The 23625-nt window shown below is 33.7% G+C and overlaps 1 protein-coding gene across 14 annotated transcripts in view; it reads left to right on the forward strand.

Moving 5' to 3' along the window:
* The first annotated feature begins 2693 nt into the window (after positions 1-2693).
* LOC124357111 (protein still life, isoforms C/SIF type 2) overlaps positions 2694-23625 on the forward strand; it is a 911156-nt gene continuing 890224 nt past the window's right edge. For 6 of the 14 annotated variants that reach the window (XM_046808575.1, XM_046808576.1, XM_046808572.1 and 3 more), the window contains exons 1-3: positions 2696-2846; positions 3367-3451; positions 3825-4058. The gene's annotated coding sequence lies outside the window, so the exon portion shown is untranslated. Of the gene's footprint in view, positions 2847-3247; positions 3452-3824; positions 4059-23625 lie in introns of those variants that run through there. The other 8 variants (XM_046808566.1, XM_046808571.1, XM_046808573.1 and 5 more) reach the window with 5 other exon arrangements.

The raw sequence follows: 23625 nt of genomic DNA on the forward strand, positions 1-23625 counted from the left end.
AACAGTTAGTCAGGTGGAAGCGGATGTGCTCATAAAGTTTTTAGTACAGTTTCGAAATAATGGAGTTTTGAAATATTTGGAAGTATTAATTGACTATATTAACATACCAACTTTAGAGTCTTCAAACGATCTGTGTTGTACAAATTAAACTTCCTAACTAATAAAGCAGATATTTTCATATATTAGCCGCATGTGAAAACTACGTGTCTCCCGACTGAGCCAAAATAAGTATTTTTCAATGGCTTATATATGAAAATTGAAATATTAATGTTTTTTTTTAATAATTATTAAAAGAACAGCTTTAAAGTATTATTGTTGGGTTGCAAAAGTAGGGATTGAAATAACACATTGAACTCAATATCATTATTTTATATGTTTTGGACAAATTAAATCAGGTGTACCAGTCTTAACCACACAAACTTTGTGACATCGAAGGTGTGGAAACCGATGAGAGACCCGAGGTTGGTAAAGGTGTCTTCTAGTTACATTGTGTTCAATATTTCCTTAGATCCTTCAAAAGTTATTAAACTTTAATTTTGGCAATAAAATAATGTAAAATCGTAATTTTTTCGAGAGATTTTTAAGTTCGTTGGAAAAACACCTTTATCGACCATCTTAATTCTTATCAACCTTAATCTCCCCGCATGCTACCGGACTCTATTTTTCAAAATTTGCCAAATGAAGCATATTGGTAAGCTAGCTTAATCTTGTCTGATAATAACTTTAGCTTTTACTAAATTTATCAACCTATTTGTTGGTGCCGTAAAAGTCCCAAATAACATTAATATAATTTTTGAAAGGAGCAATTAATTGTAACCACGGTTTCACCTGCAATACTATTTTTGTTAAAGATTTAAATAACAACACATACGATAACTTTATTAGTGATTTATTATTATTATTACGGTTATATGGTTTATCTATTTTAGAAATACATGAATAATTAATAATTTGGATATTTCAAAGTTCTTTCGTCAAGGGTTCGGTCATTTGCAGTGATGTGTGTGCGTCCTTGTATAGCCTACTTATGTATGGACATTTGAAAGTAAAATTTATTTCTTTAAAACATGTATATTATTCGGTAATGTAACTATAGTTACGTTTGTGGTAAATAAAACAATTAGTTGTACTTGAGAGTCCATTATCATCATTATTCATTGTAGACTCTTGGAGCAATTGGAAAATTCTTTAAATATTACTAAATGTTAAAAAAAACACTACTTTTTCCAAATTGTTTATTTTTCGGACGAGGCCTTTCGAAACCAAAGGTTTCATCTTCAGGCAACTCCACAAAAAAATATTTACACATTGTTTGTTACAATTAATATTAAAATAACATATGGTGTAAAAATGTAAATACAAAAATTTTGGAAATATTTCAGCCAGTATGAAAAATTAGATTTGACTAGAGTTTAATTTTTGAATAAATAGCGAAGAAAGAAGATTGGAATTTTCAATAGGGCCCTCTTCATTGTTCATGAGTTTTTCTTTATTTTTGTTTATGTATAGTGTTTCCCAAGCATTCAAGTTCATTGGTTTTGTTATTTCTTTTATTAATTTTAGATTTGTAATTGATGTTCTGTGTCCTGATTCAATGCAGTGCTTGGCTACAGCAGATTTGTCAATTCTTCCATATTTTGTGTGTGATAAATGTTCTTTAAATCGTGTTTTAAAGGGAAACACTATACATAAACAAAAATAAAGAAAAACTCATGAACAATGAAGAGGGCCCTATTGAAAATTCCAATCTTCTTTCTTCGCTATTTATTCAAAAATTAAACTCTAGTCAAATCTAATTTTTCATACTGGCTGAAATATTTCCAAAATTTTTGTATTTACATTTTTACACCACATGTTATTTTAATATTAATTGTAACAAACAATGTGTAAATATTTATTTGTGGAGTTGCCTGAAGATGAAACCTTTGGTTTCGAAAGGCCTCGTCCGAAAAATAAACAATTTGGAAAAAGTAGTGTTTTTATTAACATTTAGTAATATCATTATTCATATTTTAGTTATATTTATGGCCAAACATATATGTACTTTTAGTTATATTTTGAATTCTGAGGTCAAATGTAAGAATGGCCATTTGTAAAATCCCGAGTTTCGTCTCAATAAATAAGTAAAATTATTCATTAATTTTTATTGTTTTACAACATGGTTTTTAATATTATGAATTGTGAATTTCTTTATTGTACTGCTCTAAGAAAAAACAATATCGGTAAAGCTTAACTTAAGTATAATTCATTCTGAAAGGGAGTTTTTTTCTTGGCACCGAGAAATGATCTTATGGTGTGACTCAAGGAATGCCAAAGTGGTCTTGGGAAGTGGTGCATTAAGGTGAAGAGTCGGCAGCAGAACCAGCTCATGATTGAATTGCTGACGTACAGTTAGACGTCAGCGCGGTCGAGCCGCACCCATCCCTGCCGGGCCAGCGCCCTCCCCGGACATCTCGTCTGGCCGGATCGGCTTGAAGTGAGGAATCGGCCGGTCAGGGCAAGGAAGTAATACGTGTCGATATGTATGTCTGTGGCGTAATTGGACTGTTTGAATGACAATAGTGGTCGAGAGACAGTGTGTGAGAAAGAGGGAGAGGTCGGCACAGAGTAAAGTATTGATTGGCGAAGACCAGGGGGTTGCCATGGTAACATGCGCATCCCCTCCACGCGTCTTGAGGACCCAGCTACCCCCACCACTCGCACCCTTCACACAAGACATTTCTACATTGTCGTTTATATGTTTTGCGGTTTTAATTGTTTTCCGAATATTTATTAGCGGACGGACAGTTTCTCGCCGGTGTTTTCGCGTACCTCGGAGGGCGGGGCTCTTTTCTACCCGGCCGAAGGTGATGGTGTCATGGTTTTCAGTGAAATTTGTTTTATTTACCACATATATTTAGAGTTACCGTAGGATAAATTGTTTGATAAAAATAACTTCTGTATTAGATTACTGTACTGGTTCCACCAGTATCTAGATTATTTCAGTATCGATCAAATTATTTGTTCAAAGACACGCCCTGGCGGATGTCAACACTGCATATCCTATTGTAGCGTAGAAGCGTAGTTTTACAACTTCACGTTGTACTATAATTGTATTTTGTCCATAGTATCAGTACACACAGTTTAAACAAATAATATCTAATTTTTAATCGATTAAATGATGATTAATTTCTGTTTTGTCGTAACCTTAAACGTAATGGGCGTTTCCTGATATATAGTAAAACTAAAATTCTAAATCAATTACCTATTTGTTGCATAAACGTAAAAAATTAAAGGAATATGTTTAACACTGTAATGTAACGTATAATGTAAACTATATCTAACGCAGGGAGTTAATTTGGTGTTCTGTTAAACTAATGTGTACAGGCTAAACATTTAGTTAAAAGTGAAATTGTGTTTAAAGTGAAGTTTTGTGGAGCTAACAAGGCTTGACCCCTTAGGACTTCAATTTGTAAGTATATTTTCCTAAATATTTCTATTTTTAATATGCTTTATTTTTAAATTATACTGCCTCTACATCTTTTTTAACGTACTTACATTTAAATTAATAATACTGTGTAAGAAAAATAATAAATAACAGATTTACTCTAAATAATCAAATTCGTATAAACCAATTATTCTCTACTGTTTCATATAAAATACATACTTTAAAATGTGGATGACTTAGTTTAAGGAATACATAAAAACCTTCTTGATTTGTTTCTTGGACCCGTGAATAATTCAACGTAAAGTAGTGAGTAGAAAAAAATCAGCAAGGGCCAAAAGGTAGGGCAGGGATTGCAGATATAGGTTAAGGCATTGTTGAGCGCTGATGTTATCTATAGGGCAGTGGAGAGAATCAGCTGATGTCTCCCGCTGGTGGTGCCGCCTAGCGGACCTGTCGCGCACTACCTAGTGTGAAGTCTACAATCACGGTGTGAGGTTGAACCGCTCCCCGTCGCGCTGTCGTACCCCTTGTCATTTGAATCTGTCACTTCAGTTTTTACATAATGGGTGCCAAAGCGAGTGTTTTACAGCAAGGATTGCCCGAGCGCCAGAATTCGGCGAGGGAACAACAGGTATGACAGATCCGCGTTCATGTTTGGTGTTCACTCATGTCTGTGTTTATATTTACACTTTTTTAGGTTCATGAACAGCTGACACATTAGTATTTTTCAGTGAACCGCACAAGAAATTTGCTCTCGACTGTGTCTTCAATCAATAGTGTGGATGTCTTCGTTCAAGTATTTATAAACAATGTGGGTTGTCTTTGAATCAAAACAATATTTTGTGTTTTTGTTTTCATGAAATATTCATTCCAAAGAATGAATACAAAAAGTAAACAACTTTAAATTTACTATCTTGCTATAATGGTTTGGAAAAGTACTTTTGTATTATTACACGAACTGTGTTCATGTAAAACTGTTTTATATTCATAAACGAACTTATTTTTGTAAAGTAAGTAAACAAATTCATTGCGAATTGCTATATTTATAGATTTAAAACAATGTATGTAGCTCAGAAACATTTTACGCAATGGTAATTCACTAAACTATGTAGGCTTGTATATTTTTCCGGGTCAACCGCCTTCCAACCATGTCTGGACCACCATCCATCTCTCCAGTGAAATCAAGGTCTCGGATCTCATTCCTCATATTATATTGTCAAGTACTCTCGTTTCTTCTGTAGATATACACCAAGTAAAGGGTATACGGGTATCGTTGACTGGAGAGTGGAGATATAACGACGGATGCGATAATATCTGAGGTATTGACGACAGATGCCTGAACCCCGCTCCGCGCCGTGCCCTACCCGGTCAAACGGTCATGCGCGATTCTCTTCTCGCCTCCATTTGGAATGCCGGTTCTCATTTACCCTACACCATTTATTTATACACATTCCATTACACCTTTTGGCGACGAACGGGGTTAATTCTGTCCGGGCTTAATGCAACTAACAACGACCCTCTTGCATAATGCAGACTTTCATTTGTCGACTTCATATTTTTTCTCTGTTTTCGACTCTTTTTCTTCTCCGCCGACATCCATTCAGAGGACTGAATATATTATACGAATGTATTTAGGAGTGTTCTTTTACGAATAAATATAATTTGTTTCTATACAAAACCTATTTGGAGTTCGCCTTATTTGACTAATCAAAGCACACGTAATAATCCAGGTAAACGTTTAGTAATTAGGAAAATGTTAGAGGTGAAACAATATCGTGGCGTATGTAATGTTACGTTCCTACCCCCTTATATCTTTAAACGTGTCATTCCACTGAATTCTAGGCCCATTATTGTTCAGTAATTTCATATCACAATTCTGAGGCAGTAGGTCGAAGCAAGCGGTAGTTCGAAGTAAGCAGTGGCGTAACTAGAACTTGGTTTTGGAGGGAGTTACGAATTTGATTGAAGAGCACACCAATCCGGCTAGTATGTAATAAATCTAAATTAAAATAAATAAGATTGGCCTAGTTCAAAATAAAACATTTAACTGCTGTATTTCAAACAAGTCGGGTTGATAATATATGTATTCTTTTTAAACTTATAGGTTTTTGAGGATGGGAAAGAATTATATCTCCCTCACACCCACTTGTTACGCGACTGGAAGTAAGGTTCGTTTGGAGAAAGAAGCGTAGAAAGAAGCGTATTTAGATCTTTCAAAGCATATTAATACACCTCTATCTGTAATACCCCCATAAATCAAATCTAATAGTCTGACATAGACGAAGTTAATAGTAAATACCGCAGCATTTATCAATAATCTAAGTTTACTGATCACCCAAAGCTTTGCATACGTGGATTTTGCTTTTGATTGACGTTGTTTTGAAGGGTGATTTTTTAAAAGAATTTAAGTGAGGGTGCCCTGAGTTGTGTACTAGTCAGATCAACAATTCGTTAAAGAGGCTTACTGATGAAAATAAATAGAGACATCGCAGTGGCGTATCTAGTATTTGAGTTTGGGGGTCATACCCATCAACTCATTTTTTGTGTTGAATGGTTAGATTGACTTCTATCAGTCGACTCATTTTGATAGTTTTATATGTGTATTCTGTATTAATGTTTGGAAAATGTGGAATAAATCTTCTAGAAATAGGTAATAGGAATTCTCTTAAATTACACTTTATTCAAAAATGTCTACATTTTCAGTTATAAATCACTTAAAACCCTGACATTCCCATGAAATCATAACTAATGTGCAAAAAAACTCAAATTCTTATTTTCAGCAGTTTTTTTGTAATTCCCTTATTATGAAATTTCTTAATGGCTTTAAATTATCGTGGAGTTATAACAAAGTTTAACAATTTTTAGCATATTTAGCGAAGTAATCTTAAAGGGAACCTTAAGGACCCCAGTTGAACACGCGGCTGACGCTTTATCCAGCGCTAGCTGGAGGAAGAGTTTCTAGGCCGAAGTGAGAGACGCCCGATATAGGCTTGTGTTGGACGTTCGTGTGTTAGTCGTAAAACAGGGTTTACAGTTCCATCACAAAGGTCTACAAGTGGCGGCGTTGCTCTCGGCTGCCATTTCATGATGATTGAGAGCACAATACGGATCTAAATTTAGACCATCTTACCTGAAGCAAATGTATTGATCGAACAGTTTGATACTTAACACACTTAGATACTATTCGTTCAAAGTACACTCGATGTTATTAACAAATTTCCACAGTGGACATGAGTTACTCTGGGTGCTCTAGTAGTAACACCTAAGCTAAGGATAAAGTAATGCATACCGATCCTTATCTAAAGAACCTTTTTGATAATTTTTCAAAATTGTTTATTTTTAAAACTGTATAGTGTTTTTGTCTGTAAGCGTAATATATTTTAATATTTATTAACCAGACTTAGTGAAATTTGTATAAGCCTGTCTTTCTTAATTACCCTGGACGAATTCAGATTTGATTTATTGGCGGGGGAGGGAGTTATAGTATTTTTATAAAATCTTCAGTTTTCACCGTATTGCCCATTTGCGTTAATTGCTTTTTCTAATCGAACTAAAAGAGGAAAATTCGATTTCGTAATGGTGGTGCAATTTATGATATAAAAATATGTTGCTACATTTTAAACAAACTTTGGTAAACATCCCTCTAAAATACCCTTTCTGAAGACAGGAAAATAGAAAATTGTGTATTTTTGGGCACATAATACATTGTGGTTTTTCTTAAGACATAAATCATTGAAAACAGGCCAATCTTGGATCTATAACTCGTGCACAGACTGGACATTTATATTTATTTAAAAACACAGTTCATTTAAAAAAAAACTGCCTATATTTATTACTTTAAATGCCTGTAATCCTCCTTGACACGATTAAAACATTTTTCTATAAGGAAATAATTTTAAAGGGTTCTAACTTCAAAATAAAAAAAAAAATATCCCAATCATAAATCGGTTGCGCCAACTTAAACCTTCAAGTTCATTTATATCGTAAATAATGCTCGAGAAATTGAACTTTGAACTGGCAAAAAGAGTAGCGAGCATCTAGTTATAAGATCTCCGGGCACAGAATAGAGGAAACACCTGTCCCACTACCAGGCCTAGAGCAACCAATATCAGCGATATCTGTTGACTCTCCCTTGTTACTATATAAACATAGTGAGACATCTAGTTTAGATTGTCTTTGCCGGTGAGCTTCCATTAACATTAAGACCAAATCTGTGTGGTATGTTAACAAAATAACAGTAGTAGATTTGCAACAGGAACAGGTGAACCTTGCCCACATTTTCACAATATTTTTGGGAACTGATCACTTATTAGCATATAGTAATATGTTTGAACATTTGATCCAATTAAGGCAGCGATTCTGAGCTCCATAATGAATTGTTTTTACAATCTATTTATTAATGTATTGTGACACTATTTATGTATTCCTGGATTTATTTTGAAGTTACAATGATTCAGTTACTCTTCATAAGGATATTTTCATTTGGAAATTAATTCAGTGACGTTTAAAAATGTTTATATGCACTTTGTGTTTGATTATGATGATTGATCCTTTCTAAATACACTTAACGAATAAAGATGCACGTAAAAAAATAATGGCAGCACGTTTATAAGTCCTATACTTTCTAACACCCTCCTTCCCAAATGAACTAAAAAGACAACACGGGGATTCACAAATGGAGTAAGCTGAACAATGGAACGGTTAACTGATTAATAATGTTTGGCTGCAGAGTAAGTGCTTGGTTACAAGTGTGGCATTTTTAGGAGAGGCCGATCGCTAAAAACCTAATTCAGCTCTTTCTTATGGCCCACTGATATGTGTGAGTTTCTTATCAAACAGAATAAATGAGGAAGTCAATACAGCATAATGACGACACTAGTGTTAAAAAGTGCGCTAAGCACAGACAGGATGGGAACCTGGGCTATCCCTAACTGAGATATTAAGACCGACACCTTAGACTGCAACTAGTCTTCCAATGATGTTTAAACTCTCAACCGTTGGAAATTATAATGTTTATAAATAGAGAAAAAAAATAAATACATAAAAATATTCTTTGGTTGAAGTTTGTTTTTGACGACGAAAGGACTATGAAGGAAACAGGAATTTTCCGGAATTCGTCGTCGTTCCGTGATGTTTTTGTATCATTGAACGATGATAAATATCCGGAAAATTCTATTTAGTTCACAAAATATTGGTGACCCATCCAAAGGGAAATGATCATACGTTTGTTACTTTGTAACGTTTGTTGGAGCTCTTAATTTCTATTTCTTGGATTCGTGTGACGCAAGGTGCTGTTTTACAATCAAAAGTTAGTACTAAGCTATTGAACACAACCTGGAACACAATAGTACAGCCTGGTTACCTCTGAACCTCCACCGATGGCCGGGATGAATAGTTCTTTGCAAGAACAAGATTGCTCAGTGATCACCCATCCAAGAACCACTACGCTCAACATTGCTTTATTCAGAGATCGTGCGATAAACGCTATAAACACTGGACAGATTGTCTTTGACATGTGTATTGTCATCAAAAGTACCAGAACTGAGTTCAGAGTGGATACGCTGAAATTTATCCTGGATCTCTTGAGTTCTGTTATAACTGTAAATAAATGATAGAGCAACCAGTTATAAGCACCCAATAACTCATAAATTAATCATAAATACTGTGAAATAATTATATACAAAGTATAGATATTTATTGAGGATGCATTACTAGTTTAGATGTTTACTTTTTCTATGTTAATATAATCAAAACACTTCCGAACATTTCAAACCTTTATACTCTTGAAACCTTGTAAGACAAAAATTGTTATAAGCATATACATTTCATATTAAAAGTGGACTTGATTCAGTTACAAATAATTGAAATATACGTTTTAAACATATTAATTTATTTTATGTTTCACCGGTTCAATTGTATCATTCTGTAACTTTAAACGGCCCCATCATCTTGAACCATTAGGATTTATCGAATAACAAGTAAGAATAAATGTTATTTGACAATACCCCTGATGTAACTAACAGGTTTTTAACAGTGATACTTATAGATTATTTCAAATATATGGGTAAAAGTAGAAGAATTGTGAACTTTAGAGGTCTCTAAGTTGGCTATATCCATCAAAGTGTCCAATTGAAAAAAGAAAGAATATTAACTTTGTATAGACAGTATTTTGGATAGAGTGGTTAGAAATCGGTGTTCTTAGGAATTTAAATATATTAAGTAAACCTTCTAAAGGAGCCAATTTGCAAATGTTTATGACCTCCCTGAAAATCAATCATGTGACCTCTCGGTTAGAGAGCCTAAGCCTTACCCCTACACTATGATGAAGTCTAGTTGGATTAGAGGTTAATGACCTCAATGGACTATCCAATATAATATCCTTGACCTTCCCTTACTACCATTTTAGTTGAGATGGGGATATTCTAAAATCCGTCAAAAAGTGATATTATTTCATATCCTCAAAGAAGATTTGAAATTTCTCAACCATTCAAAATGTAAATTAGGGCGGACTTTTGGGGTATCCGGTGCCGTATGAAAGTTTATATACCACTTGGTACTCGTAAGGAAATTTACATTACTAAAACAAAACCGGCTGTGGTGGAGGTAAAGAATTAATTACATAACTTTCGGAAGTTCCAACATGTGTCCAATCAAAAAAGGCCAGGATGACCGTTTAAAATCAACATTGGTTATAAGGGACTGACCTCTAGGTCATTGAGGGATACGGCCCCTTCTTAACTACAGTTGAGTGTAGACCTAAAGGTCAGCTTATAGAAAGTCGTTACGATATGCAACTGAGCTTTCAACAAATAATACACTTCGACGTTACTAACACACGAGCCAATCACTTGACTGGATTTGAGAGTAGTTGTCAAATAGATGACAAGAAATATAGGTTGACAAATGGACATCATCTCGCTAAAGTAGGCAATAAACATGAATCGAGAAGGTCAGATGATATCCGGAGAGATGGATAGTGTAGACGTGATGGAATGACGTGCGTGGGGCAATGTCACGGTATTTTAATTACCATTTAACTTTGATTCAAAGATTGTTGCATGGATGAGGAAGATAAATTATTGAAAGGACATTCATTCCTGCAACAGTTTACAACGAATATACATTACTTCAGATACCATTAGAGGAATTGGACAGTTGATAAAATCTGATGTTAGGGCGTGGCACCTTCGTGCCTCGGCAAAGATTATTAGAGACTTGTTCATTGCTCCTTTCACACTCAGTCATTTTTCGTTACGAATATACACATAGTTAAAGGTTAATTAAGTAATAAATCATTATTTGTGAGAGCCAAGACTTGGGTAACAAACCGAGAAATGTTTAAAAAGCAAGTTCAGTATAAATTAAACTATGTTGTTGTAGAGTAATTTGTCAGAGTATTTACCAGAAGAATTTCAGACTATCACAAAAAAAGATGAGACGTCGTCATAAGCATGTATACTATAAATATAGAACAACAAATCAGCCTCTGAAGAGAACTAGAATCTTCCCCTTGTATCTAGGAACTCTATATTTTAGCTGTCATATTGTGACCATGTAACGCTGTGCAAACAAATATCTAGTAGTTACAATACTACGAACTGAATAGGCAGATGCATTGTAACCATGCAACACCGTGTAAACAAAATGTATTAAACACAGTTCTAGTAGTTAAAATACTAAGAGCTGAATGGGCAGATGTATTTTAACCATGCAACAGTGTGTAGAAAAATTTATTAAACGCAGTTCTAGTTGTTAAAATACTAAGAGCTGAATGGGCAGATGCATTTTAACCATGCAACACAGTATGAACACTGTTCTAGTAGTTACAATACTATGAACTGAATGGGCAGATGGATTGTAACCATGCAACAGTGTGTAGAAAAATTTATTAAACACAGTTCTAGTTGTTAAAATACTAAGAGCTGAATGGGCAGATGTATTTTAACCATGCAACAGTGTGTAGAAAAATTTATTAAACGCAGTTCTAGTTGTTAAAATACTAAGAGCTGAATGGGCAGATGTATTTTAACCATGCAACACAGTATGAACACTGTTCTAGTAGTTACAATACTATGAACTGAATGGGCAGATACATTGTAACCATGCAGGACTGTGTAAACGAATATCTAGTAGTTACCATATTAAAAAATGAATAGGTAAATACATGGTAACCATGCAACACTGTGTAACGAATATCTAGTAATTCAAATACTACGAACTGAATAGGAAGTTGCATTGTAACCATGCAACAGTGTGTAAAAAAATTTATTAAACACAGTTCTAGTTGTTAAAATACTAAGAGCTGAATGGGCAGATGTATTTTAACCATGCAACAGTGTGTAGAAAAATTTATTAAACGCAGTTCTAGTTGTTAAAATACTAAGAGCTGAATGGGCAGATGTATTTTAAACCATTGCAACACAGTATGAACACTGTTCTAGTAGTTACAATACTATGAACTGAATGGCTTATGGGCAGATGTATTTTAACCATGCAGGACTGTGTAAACGAATATCTAGTAGTTACCATATTAAAAAATGAATAGGTAAATACATGGTAACCATGCAACACTGTGTAACGAATATCTAGTAATTCTAATACTACGAACTGAATAGGAAGATGCATTGTTACCATGCAACAGTGTGTAGAAAAATTTATTAAACACAGTTCTAGTTGTTAAAATACTAAGAGCTGAATGGGCAGATGTATTTTAACCATGCAACAGTGTGTAGAAAAATTTATTAAACACAGTTCTAGTTGTTAAAATACTAAAAGCTGAATGGGCAGATGTATTTTAACCATGCAACACAGTATGAACACTGTTCTAGTATTTACAATACTATGAACTGAATGGGCAGATACATTGTAACCATGCAGGACTGTGTAAACGAATATCTAGTAGTTACCACATGAACTAGTAGTTACAATACTATGAACTGAAAGAGCAAATAAAAGATGTTTCTGATTTATATCCTCTCTAACCTGGAACCTTCTACACGTATGGAAGTTTTTTTTTACCTAATACTATTGTGATATCTGTTTGGTATCAATTTCTGTTCCATATAATAGAGGCATAGTCAATGCGTTTTGGACCAAAGAAAGATTGAACACAAATTAAACCTTGAAAATCGTGGTGGCCCACATAAGAAAATCACATCCTTTCGAGCTTTGTAGACAAAACTGTTTTCGAGTTTCGGGAGAGCTTCAGGAACGTATTCGGCACGTTTACATGTTTATCCTGATCACACAACACTTTATGAAGGAATAATTACCATTATAGGAAACTCATCCAATAAAATCTCATCATATCACTAAAACACATATTATTAAGTTAGAGCGAACGAATAAGTCTCCGAATAGAATGATAATCTTTCCCTTGAATATATGAACTTTTCATTGTATTTTTGGGGCGAAACGTTGTAACCATTGATCACTCTACAGAATAGAGAATGAGCTGAAATGGCAGATGATGTTTTTTATCTATTTTCTTTTCAACACGCTCTGAACCGTCAACAGTTGTGGAAATTCTCTGCGTATTTTGATTGCTATATAGCTTGAAAATGTTTTTGAACCAAGGATATTTTAACGCATCACACATAATCTTTATCTTCAAATAGACTGGTAGTTTACTTAAGAGACCCATATTTCTTCAAGTTTTGGAGGCAGAACAGCTCATAGTCTAGGAGATGAGAGTCATTATGCACTTTATTGAGTTTTCATCTCTCTTGAAATCGAGGAAAATCACCTATAAGAAAGAAGTTGATCGTCACCCACATTAGTTTTGGTGGAGGTCGAAATAGAGGGTGTCGAAAGGGCTAAAAATAAAAAAACAACAATTTTTATCTCAGATTTTATTTTTCCTAGCTTAAATGCCTAAATCCAACCGTAATACATAATATATACACATTATTGTCATGTCACTGTCAGACAAATCGATGAAGATACTGAAGGTTACCAATTTATGAGTGACACGTCATTTTTACCATATGTGTGTAGCTGACACTGTTTTAACGTTTATTTTCGTGTCCCACAATAGGTTATGAGTATGTCAAGCTGAGGAAAATATGATCTGACCTCCTCCTAGCGCGGCTAACGATTAATTTCTTCCTAGGGGAGACTTTCTTGCAACTTTCAAGATTATAACAAGTTCAGTGCTTATACAATGTAAATTGGTTCTCGCCTCCTGAGTTATTTGTGTGTAAAACTTTTCGTTTTTACCTTGACAATTACATTAATACAAATAAATGAAAACCCATTAGAAACCTTAATAACTTCAGTACAAAGTTTGTTTTAAACTATTTATAATATTTTTTATAAAGTGGAGGTGGCATATGAACATTTTTGAAATACTAACTCCATTTTGAGTTCACATTTAAAAGAGTACAACTGACTCCAAACACACATAAAATATTTTCCCATAAACCAGAAAATATTGGAAATATTGCGTGATCAAAATTTATACATTCGCTATTATGAATTAGTATCAGCAGCACTATAAATTTATGCAGCATAAGTGTTGGGAACCAGTACCCAAGCAGTATGCCAGAATTATTTATTAAAAATGGCAATAATTGAGTTTTAAGGCTGCTCTCCCATTCTGTACAAGGAAAATTTAAAATATTTCCTAAATGGAGTTGGCGTTATTTTAGTTGATTATTTGATAGATTATAAGATGGAGAGTAAATAAATGAGTTTTTCCTTACACCCCAATTTCGGAAAAGGGTCAGAATAAATATTCCTATGTTTACAAACAAATATAATTAAAAAAAAAAAAACATAATTGACTTCTTTCCTTTTTCCTAAATTGCCTTTCTAGTCTATTTTCATTATAAAAAAGTAAAATGTCATATTTCGTTTCTTTCTAATATCACGTCTAAGGAAACAAAAAAAAGTTTATATATTTGTGGATCTCATATTTTAAACGTTTTATTATCATATTGAAATCTTAAATATAAAAATCCAACAACAATGTATTACCGCTAATGGTATAGAATACAATTATTTCGTCAAACACACCAGAAGGTGAAACGTTTTATCAGAACATTATTTCACACCTAAAAGGTGCCAGAACAAATAATTTAGTGGCAAATAAAGTAATATTTTAATTACATTGAAAATGTATTAATATCACGGTGGAGTGCACAACAATAGATGTAATAATGAAACGCGAAAACGCTTAGCAGCGGAGTAACTGCGGGTGTGCGCGTACGGGCGTGTGTTTGTGTCCTGTAGCTGTAAATGAATGAATTAATTTCAACTCAATTGGCACGCGCTCAATTTAATGCTTGGTTGACGCCCATTCTACACTACATCACTTGCGCTTGCAGTGGCCGATCTCTCGTCATCGTACAGCCCTGTGATAGTGGTCACTTTACAGCCCTTATACTTGTGTATTGATTGATTTGTTTCATACAATAATTACAATTTTATTTCATTAAATCCAATTAAGTTAATTTTTTCCTGGAAAATTGAATAGTCTCTAAATAATCTCTGTAATATGGCAAGTTCATTTCGGCAGATTAAGCGCTCTTATTAAATATTCTGCGAATTACTAAATGAGGATACAATATAAAACAATACAGAATACGAATAAATTCTGCAGAAAAAAAGTGATTCAGCATTTTATATATAAAATGTTATCTATACCATGTACTTTGGTACATAAAGTACATAACATTGTAATTAAATAACATATATGTTTAGTTTTTAAAGCTGGTATTTGTTTAGGAAAAAACATATGTATTGTATAAAGGAAAGAAATAATCTCTACATCTTTTAGCTCTCCATGAGTATTTAAAGGCGTTTAAAGTTTAAAGTTTGTAACCAGACGCAAAAAAAACGGCTGAATATAAAAATGTTTGGAATGTGTACATGAGGTATATAGTTTTTAATGAAATATAACTTAAGAGCAGTTTCCTTTGGGTTTAATTTTAAGACGCACCTAAATTCTGCTTCAAATACCTAGCACTCATCGTGGAATAATAAAAAAAACATTTTTGTATTATTTTTATCTTCAAAAAAATTTCGTAAAGATAATATGTAACCAAAATTATAATGATAAATATTTACATTCTGAAACCGATTGCTTAATCTAAATGTGCTCATAATCAGGGTTGTCCGAACTTGGTACATGTGGTACAAGTTGCCATCGGAGATGCGAAAATTTTACATACTATGGTTGAATGTTGGATGAATTAATAGTTAATTATTACGGTACCGGGCCCTTTGTATCCATAAGTCCTTTTATCATACTTACATCATGTTACACCTGTTCGTTTATGTTGCAGAGATTTTGAAAATGTATTTGAAAAACTAGATTAATGTTGAAACAAGGACTCATACATGTTTCCAAATGTTCCAATTTGCTCGGTTCAGTGGTTACTGTGTAGACCTGATAATTATTGTTCCTACCACTTTTAAACACTTTTCTTGTATTTTGCTACGTCTAATTGATTCCTTAATTGCCTAACGCCTTTGGGGGCAAATGAGAAGAAAGGTAAACAAATAAAATCCAGTTGTTGTTAATGTATGGTATCGGTTGGACAATTAACTTTTCTGTAACGATTATGTACGTAAATTAATTATATAAATCTGCAACCGTAATATGAACATTTTAGATTTGGTAGTTTCACAGTTTCATGCTTTATCCAGTTTAGTCCCAAAAATTAATATCAACTAAATCTTGAAAAATGGGCTGTGTAGTTTATCACACGTAAAGCAACTTTCGTTGAATATTTTTTGAAGTAAAACAATACTAAAATATTGTAAAATCGGTAGCATTTTAATGTTTTTTAAGACACCACCGCGTTTAAAACGATGTATGTTTTATACTTTGTAGTCAAAATTGATATAACAGGCGAACTTTTTCTCAACCACATAATAAGTTGAAATACATATCAGAAGTTTTTATTTTGTGAGTTAAGTATAGAAATGGAGATACTTTAAAGGAATAATCTTAATGTAAGTTATGAGGGATTTTTAATTGTGTCTCATTTAGTATTCTTAAGGGGAGTATTAATTTGAGAGTGGTTAAATTTCATATGTACATGAACTTAATGAACCATTATATTTTGTTAGTCGCTTATGTTTATCGTGATTATTATCTCTATCTCGCCTCTCTCATGGAATTCTTTTAGCCACCCTTAAGTATTATTTTATAAGAAACACTTCTACAAGATATTGAATGCTATGTAATTCGGAGTAGAATCTGTTATTTAAAAATAAAAATATTTATGAAACGATAATAAGCTATGAAAGTTTTTAATTATGATAAAATAAATTAAAAAGCCTCTATTTATGGGAATAAAATACCAATAAAACTGTAAAATAAAAGTATAAAAATAATTTCATCATTTCAAATTTATGTAAACATTATTATCTAAAACCATATGAAGTAAAAAGGCAATAATATTAAATGAGCTACAAATGCATTCTTTGAGACGTTATTGACATTATTAACAGTTCAGTGCCCAAATAGGAGGCTCCTTTTCCCGACTTCATGTTCGACTTGACGAAAATTTATCAAACCGCTTTGCGCTTAGGCGAGGCCCTCGTGAACCATGCAGCGTCATCCTGCAAACACTGACACAACTTGAAAGCATATCGATAAGGGGATATGACATCATTGAAACACCGGCTGTAGAACGCAGTATATTCTGTATAATTCCGTCAGGGATAATATAAAATGTAAACAGAAACGTTTATAAGAGAAATAATTTAACTTAAGAAATATAAACGTTTGACATGGTACATACAGTATTCACTACAGTGGATACAGAAACACAAGTAGAGGTTGAGTTCGATTCTCCAGTAAGTATGCCGTGGAATGCGATTGCTATACGGGGTAATGAAACGTAAGAAATTCGTGAACAAAGGCCAAACTGAAGACATAAAGGATTTTTACCAGTACACAACAATGGAACCACATAGCAACGCTGACACCCTGATACCCGAGATAATGTGGTCAAAGAGGTCAGCCAGGTAATGTGGTCTTATATAACACTTGAGGTCGCTACTTAGCATTTGTACGCTCCACGACCCCGTTTCTTTTGTAACAACAATAAAACAGAACGGCACTAACACCCTAACACTGGGGTTAATGTGGTCAAAGGGGTCAATTAATGTGGTCATTATGCAACACTTTTGAGGTCGTTACTTGCCACCGAATACACCCCCCTCCAGTATCCAGCTCTTTGTGTGTACAAGGACGTGACAAGCGGTGCTGTGCTGATACCCTGATATGTAGGGTAATACAATTAAAGAACAGTGATTATTTTCAACTATACAACACTTAAAGCCATACACAACATGACATCGCCTTCCTTACGATCCATCACGAGTATACTACGATTTGCCAATTGAGCGCGGCGCTGACCTGTGTTAATGTGGTTGTTATTTAATACTTGAGAACAATACATACTTGGCTCTGCCAACACCCACAATATTGCTCATTGCGTAAACAAAAATGTGGTAAAGCGCCGTGGCTCTGGCACCCTCATACCTGTGTTAATTAATGTAGTTGTTATTTAACACTTAAGATCTCATACTCAGATACTCATTTGGCTATGCCGTCACCCAAAATATTGCTCATGTGCAAACTGCAATGTGATAAGGCGTCGCACTGCTGAGAAAATGTTTTGATATAACGCTTGAGGTCGTCTACTCTCCTGGCACTACCGACATCTCCAGCCTTCTTCATTGTGTATACAATAATTTTACATAGAATCACGGCGTTGATACCTGTGTTAACGACCTCGTTATACAACGATTGAAATCTCACACTTAGCACTGCAAATACATTTATACTTACTTTTATACACAGCGATGTAACAGAAAATTGCTGTAACCCTGATACTCGGGTTAATGTGCCCAAAGAGGTCAACCAGGTAATGTGGTCGTTATGCAACATTGGAGGTTAGTGTTTGCTACCACTATCAGTAATTGCGACTGTTTTACTTTTATACACAACGATGTAACTAGCAGTGCTGTAACCCTGATACTCGGGGGAATGTGGCCAAAGAGGTCATCCAGGTAATGTGGTCGTTATGCAACATTGGAGGTCAGTGTTTGCTACCACTATCAGTAATTGCGACTGTTTTACTTTTATACACAACGATGTAACTAGCAGTGCTGTAACCCTGATACTCGGGGTAATGTGGCCAAAGAGGTCATCCAGGTAATGTGGTCGTTATGCAACACTTGAGACTCCTACTTGGCGCGTCCGCCCCTGCAACCCTGTTCCTTGTTTTAGCAAGAGCTTTAGACAACCAGGCTACTTTAACAAGTCTGTTTGTTGGGAAAAAATTCTAAAGAAATGTCTTGCTTTTATTTGATCATCTGTAATATTTGTTCTTATAACAATAATTAAAAACTAGTTATACTTTCTAAGATTAGTTACTGGAAATTAGTTTTTAATTAAGTGTTATTAAATCGGTTGGTTAGTTTTTGCATTAAAACATTATTAATATTATGTACATAACACTTTAAATAATTTGAAAATTTGTTTATCTGTATAATATTACAAATACAATCCTAATTTACTATCTCTCATCATTTTCTACGTAATTTAAATTCCAACAATTTGCAATCTTTGTATCGTTTATTATTGTTGCCTATCGCTTATTAATCAATGCTTTTATTACCAAATTCAAGTTATCATAGTAGTTACCGTTGTATACCGTATCTATGTTGTCAATTGTTATTGCTTAATACAACGATTTAATCGGTTTACCGTTTTGATAAAAAGATAAAAACGGTTATTGTTAAAAAATAAATGAAAAAAACTAATAAATTCATGACTAGAGTTTTTGTATTGTATTATTGACTTTTATTGTTTCATGCTTCAATATTAATATCACAAAACAAAAATAATGTGGACACTGTACAAGATGATACAGTTTAGATAAATAAATACATTCGTAAAAGGGGTTGATTTAAGCAAATAGTATTGCAATTTTATTTTATCGAATATTTTAATAAATTCACCTCAACATGTCAATTTGTAGTTTTTAATTAGTGTCGTTGGGCATCATTTTTTTTCAAAATTAATTACTGACTGCCTTAACTCCGTAAAATTAATGACATTTTAAATTTTGCACATAGTTCTTTATTATTACATTTTTAATGTCATGGTATTCTAAGCCGTTAACTTGAGTACGATTGCTTAAATAAAAAATAAATTGTAATAATGCCCAACTCACCTAATACAACTGCATATGTACAACAGCTGCGAGTATTGTACATAGGCTAGTCCAGGAATCGGACCAAGTTTTCGTTCAATCGATAGATGGATTATCCTTAAGAAAGAAATTGATCGTAATTGCGTTAGTTTAGTGGAAGTAGGAATTGTTAAAAATGTTAAATGGCAATTTTTCTCAGGTCATATTTTTTTAGCCGGATACACTTGAAACTGATCGTCAGACATGTGAATAAAACCCAAATCAGCGGCTATGAAGCCCGAGGATATTTGTCTGAAAATGGTGACTCTCAGTTTACTTTATTATCTTTATTATTATAATTTGATACGTTTAACCCTTTGGATTTCTTCCCATTTCAGCCCTCACCAAGACTAGCGCTGCTTATGATGGATTTCTATCGTAGGAGAAAAGTTTTTGATTTTACGAAAAACTAGATTGTGTATGTGTACAATGTAAATTTGCTGGACTATCGAATCCAGTGAGAGTCAGGAATGTAAAAGTATTTTCCTGAATTTATAGGAAACTGACGACTTAAACAATGACCAATGCGCTGTCGTGCTCGCCATATTATTGGTGTAGATAGATACTGGGTTGCGGACTTTGCTTACCCGCCGCCGCTGGGGGCATACCAAAGTTACATTATGTGAAAGGTGCTCAACAGTAAATGAATATTCAACTATTGTTTCGATTCTTCTTTAAAATATTTTCCTTTCTACCTTGAATAAAGGGTAAGAATTTTCTGTATCCTTTTTGTTTTCTTCATTGTTCAAGAGTTTCTGTTTTGTTCATTAATATAATATTAATTTCAATCAGGAAAATAAATACAAAATATTATAAAAATTGCAATAAATATTTTTGAATGTTCTCATTATTGGCCTTAATGGGTCAATGGTATAGATTGTTATCAATTTCAGTATTGAAGTTTCAGTATTCATTTTGTTATCGAATGTTACAATCATGGATCCACTTTTTGGACTCAAAATTATTGGATACGGATTAGTTTTGACTTGTGGATTGTGTTATTTTTAGAAATGCACTACCGGTACCCATCCCTCTGACACTGATACAGTTTTTTCTTGTGATATGTGAGACAGTATGCCCACCTCAGACCACAGATGGGGTCACGAAAGAATGCAGTTAGGTTAGGACTGGAAGCCTACAAATAGTTGACTTGACTAAAGGTGATTTTTTTTACTCGTAATTTCCATAATCGACTGTAGATGTTTTGAAAATGAAATTACGGACATCCGCAATAGCAATGGACACGATAAATCTAATCTCTTTTTAAATGTGGTGGTACTGCATAATTTTTTACTATTGTGTTTCTGTGTTGTGCATTAGTGTAATTTATTTGGTACTGGTTTTCGTGAATGTTTTTGACGTTACATTTTTCTGTCGTTAACTATGCTTCTTTGTTGTTAATTTTCTCGCATGTTTACAATGAGGGATTTGTCACCCGAAGATGAGACTAGGTATCAGTGTTTAAATTATTATGTCTCAGTTTTTATTAAGATATTACGTCAGGAAATGCTGGTAGTCCTACGATCGTAATATAATTGTTTTATTAAAAAGATGAAGGTATACATTCCGTAATTTGTATACATTCTTTTATTAATTCTACGCCAGCAGTCTAACTTGTCTAACGCAAGTCTTCAACCAGTATAACATGACGGAGAAAGTATACTTAATCCTATATAGGGACATTTTTTAGATTTTATTCTTTCTGCTAAATATGAAGTGGTTCCGCAAATGTATCCTCTACCTGAGTGATCACATGAACTTCCTCAAATAATAACTACATGAAGCAGGTTAAAAGCACAAAGACAAATACTTTCATGCTTTTAACGCCTCGTACACCAAAATGACTAAACTCACAAACTGATTTTGGTAATGAGTGTAATTGAATTTTCATAGGACTTATTCTTCCAGAAGACATTCGGTTGTTTGCGACTTTTATTCACAAATCCGGTTGACGATTTTAAGTATCTTTATTGTGAAGACTCACTGAAAATCTCATTAAAAACCCAACGTAAAATTTCAAGGCACAAAATTCGTAATCGTGAATATAATAAATTAAAGTTAATTGTATTGCTTCCTGTTTCATATGTACTTAATATCTTGTTTAATTTTCTATGATATAACTTAAAAAACCAAATAAACACTGAAATTAACCATAAAGACATACTTTACTTTCATAGCACAAATGTTAACAAATTTTCAATATTCCTTTAAAATAACACGTAATTACACACAAATATGACGAAGGGTTTTAAAGTTTGTCGTTAGATGAAACAATTTCAACATTAGAACGTTTAAAGTTATAAAATAATTATCATGCTAGTAAACAATAAATAGGTTTTGACAAAAACGTACGATAGACTCTTAAATAGTAAGAGTCACGTGTTTAAGAAATTAAAAATAATATGTAGTTATGAATGTTGCTTTTTGTGCAATTTTACACTGTAAATGTTTATGGTCTCTTAGAGGCACCAAAAATGTATAAAAGATTTTGTATTGTCACACGCTTTATGTTGTTCTTATTTATTTGAATTCAAAACAATTTAAAGACTTACAATTTCTATATATGTTTCCCTTAGTCCAAGGAGTAACACTATTGATTTTGGGTCAAAAGTTCAAAGGACGTCCGACTGGCAGCCTTCTGCCTGTCTGTGCGAGTATTATGTCAGGTTCTTCGATGCTCTATTGTATTGGTTAAAAAAATGTAAAGTTAAAAGATTTTTATGTCTGTGTTAAGTGTACTGAGTGTCAAAAAAATGATGTCCAATGCATAGGATAAATCGCTTCCTCCTTCTTTTGTTTCACAACTAGGCACTGGATATTATACAGTGTAGTAAAGTTGATACAGAGGTACCAAAGTATGATAAAACATTTCTAATTTACCAAGTAAATAACTAGAACTCTTGCATTAACTTCACTATTTGAATGGTAACCTGTATTAAGAGGTTTTATGTAGATTTTGTACATCGCCCTCGTGGTAGCACTTAATGCAAATTCTCTATACCTTTATCGAACATGGCTTGCAGAACCCAAAACCATCCACCATTCAAAAGTGTATTTATATAAAGGGATGTCTTAACTGAATGATTCATTAACACCTAGCAAAAACATGAAAGATAGAGACGTAAAATTTGGTACAAAGTTTTATGCCATAGGGGTGCAGCAAGGAAGGACTTTTTCTCAGACCCTAGGGCTCCGCCCCATTGGTCTATGAAGTTGTGAAAATTCCGATAAAAATGCACTGCAGAAAACACGTGTTATTAATCGAAAGAGCGTGTTCAAAATCAACTGATGTATTTAAACATAATATGACAACACAATCATATGTTTTTTGCCATTTTAAACATGTTTATATTCACTCAAGCTCTTGAAAGCATAGAGTAAACTTGAGAGTAGCAAACCTCTTATTTAAACTTTTTCTGTCATTCCTATTGAGCACAGAAATATCCAAATAATCAAACATTTAAGTTGTTACTGAAACAGTATCAACAATAAAAATACCATGAAATATTGGAGAGAAATCGAGTTGTTCCATAGGTACTTATACTGGGTGTCCCAGAAAGGAATGCACTTTTAAAAAGAAAAAAAAAAAACAGAAAAAATGGCTTTATTTACAGCAATTATTCCAGGATTACCTGTTTTTACACTTCAGGGAAATTACTTGTGAAAGATTACATCATCCAGATGTAGACCCCTCCGGCGCCGACACTCCGCCAAACGAAACCTTACATCTGCGAAAACTCGACGGCAGAGTTCTGGTGGGATGTCTTCAATTTCCTCACGAATATTTTGCTTCAGATGATCGAGGGTAGCAGGAGCGTTGTTGTACACCCGACTTTTTAGATACCCCCACAAAAAAAGTCCAATGGAGTTAGGTCTGGGCTTCCCGGAGGAAAGTTGATGTCACCAAATCTGGAAATAACTTTCCCACGAAACAGCTGCCTTATTGCAGTCATGGAGTTTCCTGCTGTATGACACGTAGCT

The sequence above is a fragment of the Homalodisca vitripennis genome, chromosome 3 (genome assembly GCF_021130785.1).
Source record: "Homalodisca vitripennis isolate AUS2020 chromosome 3, UT_GWSS_2.1, whole genome shotgun sequence".
In the NCBI taxonomy this organism is placed as follows: Eukaryota; Metazoa; Arthropoda; class Insecta; order Hemiptera; family Cicadellidae; genus Homalodisca; species Homalodisca vitripennis.